This window comes from Sciurus carolinensis, chromosome 11 (assembly GCF_902686445.1).
Source record: "Sciurus carolinensis chromosome 11, mSciCar1.2, whole genome shotgun sequence".
NCBI classification, from domain to species: Eukaryota; Metazoa; Chordata; class Mammalia; order Rodentia; family Sciuridae; genus Sciurus; species Sciurus carolinensis.
In genome coordinates this window covers 129,578,026-129,580,541 of record NC_062223.1, presented here as the reverse complement: position 1 = coordinate 129,580,541, position 2,516 = coordinate 129,578,026, and positions in this window count along the sequence as shown.

Sequence of the window (2,516 nt, the reverse complement as noted above, 5' to 3'; positions counted from 1 at the left end):
TCTGGTTCTTCGCCACCAGCACTCCTTTTTTTTTTTTTTTTTTTTTTTTTTTTTTTTAGTGTGTCAGAGTGAAAGCACCAGAAAGGCATGGATTTTTGTGTTTTTTCCTTTGGTCTAGACTATTAATTAATGAATCCTAAAGTACCAGTACAGTGCCTGGCATATAGTAAGCACCCAATTAATACTTTTTCAATTGAAAATTGACTTTGTACATGCTATACTACTTTTATTTATTTATTTATTTATTTTAAATCTCATGGACTTTATATCTGTTGTTCTCTCAGACTGGCATGTTCTCCAAAATCTTAACATGACTGGATTCCTCCCCCCACCCCCCATTATTACGCTCAGTTCACATTAGTATCTTAGAAAGGAGTTGTTTGACACCCTATTTAAATTGTCAGCATTCCCACCTTTTTGCATTTCCTGCTTTATTTTCTTCCCAGCACTTATCACCTGGAATAATTATTATGTTTATCATAACATATTAATTATAATAGAGAAATTATATTTATCATGTTACATTAATAATTATTATTATTATTATTATTAGATACTGGGGATTTAACCTAGGGGCACTTTTGCACTGAGCTACATCCCTAGTCATTTTTGTTTTTTATTGTGAGATAGGGTCTTGCTAAGTTGCTTAGGGCCAATTGATGAGACAGGCTTTAAACTTGTGATCCACCTGCCTCAGTCTCCTGAGCTGATTGGATTATAGTGTGCCACTGTGGCCATCACTTGGAATTATTTATGAATTTTCTTAGGTGGGTTCACTGGGATGAAAACTCCATGAGAATGGGGGGTGGATTTTTTGTTGTTGTTCCCCTGTCTATCCCTCATTGCTTAGAACAGTGACTGGTACACAGTACATATATAATAAATATTTTGTGTATACCACAATGAATGACTTATACTGTGTAAATTTTAAGAAATTATTTTAAAGTCACATAAAAAGCAGATTCCTACGATTCATCCCAGACCATCTGAATAAAAACAAGTTGTGGGATGGTATCTACTTGTAATATTTGTGTACTTCTAAGTTTTAGAACATTTCTATAAGTCCATGAGGATAACTGGGACTCTCTGGTCCAAATAGGCCCACAAAGCACTGTGAGTTTTCTTTTGGTTTCTTGTGTCATTTCTGGTCAGCAGACCTCAGAGACTTCTAATTCATTAGGTAGAATGTACTATGGTAAAATATCAAAATGAATTCTCCAGAGGCTAAAGGTTATAGGGCTTGGGAACTTTTGTTCAATCTTTGGCATAATTTGTTTAAAGACTCTCTTAGCCAATATATTCATTCTTAAAGCAAATGACTTCCCTATTCATATACTCAGAAAAAATAGTGAATATCACTTATCACTAAAAATGTTCAAGTCTACCTCATCAAACCCCTTATATATTTTTTCAATTAAATTCAACAAGGTTTATTGCTGATAACCTTTATTTTTTTTAATTTAATTTTATTTTTTTTAGTACTAGGGATTGAACCCAGGGGCACTTAACAACTGAGCCAGACCCTAGGCCTTTTTATTTTTTATTTTGAGACAGGGCCTCACTAAGTTGCTTAAGGTCTTACTAAATTGCTGAGGCTGGCCTTGAATTTGTGATTTTCCTGCTTCAGCCTCCTGGGATTACATGCTTGTCTCACTATGCCCTCCTGTTTTGGAGTTTTAAAAAATAGAATGCTCTCTTATCTTCACTATTTTCAATTATTTAATCAAATAAATCAGCAAAGGGACTATCAAATGAAATTTTGGTTTTCCCCCCTGTGGGTATTTTCTGTTCTCAAGGTTTTTTTTTTTTTTGTTTGTGGGTTTTTTTTTTTTTTTTGTATTTTCTCCCTCTTTTTCCTGGTTAGACAATAGTTTAGCCATTCTGAAGGTTTTATCATCAGCATTCTGTTCAAGTTCTGGACAGTGTGCTAAGGAAAGCACTTTATTCAGTATTTTAAATCGAGATCTTATTTAATCTTCAATACATGGATGGAAAAACTATTCCCTGAAGGTGCAAAGATCCAAGGTCTTTGCAATCTAGTTACCTTTCCTACTGCCAGTGGATAGTTAGAATTGGGTGTTGTATCCCAAAGCGTGAGCTCGTCTGTTATGTACTCTGTTGCCCTTTGAGTAGGCGATTTAAGGGAGGGTGTAATGTGGAAGCCTGAGATTGAGAAATGAATGACTAAAGTCACTTGTTTAAAACAGATTTGACTCATGCTTCTTAGTGTTTATGGAATTCAATTTCCTTTTCAGAATGGTAAAGGGGAAAGGAGAGCCGTAGCGAAGGCGCTTTCTGGTTTGACAGGGACTGAGCGCAGATAGGGTCCCGTGGCGCTTGGGCCGGCAGGGCGCACCCTGAGAAACTGAAAACTGAGGCGTGTCCTGGGCGCGCTGAGCCTGGAAGGGTTTTACTAGTGTTTGGTTTTTGCCCGCGTGAGGCAGGCAGGCCTCTTGGGATGTAAACTCCTGCTGGGGCGGGAAGCACCCAGCTGACGTGTGTCCCGCTACAGCCCC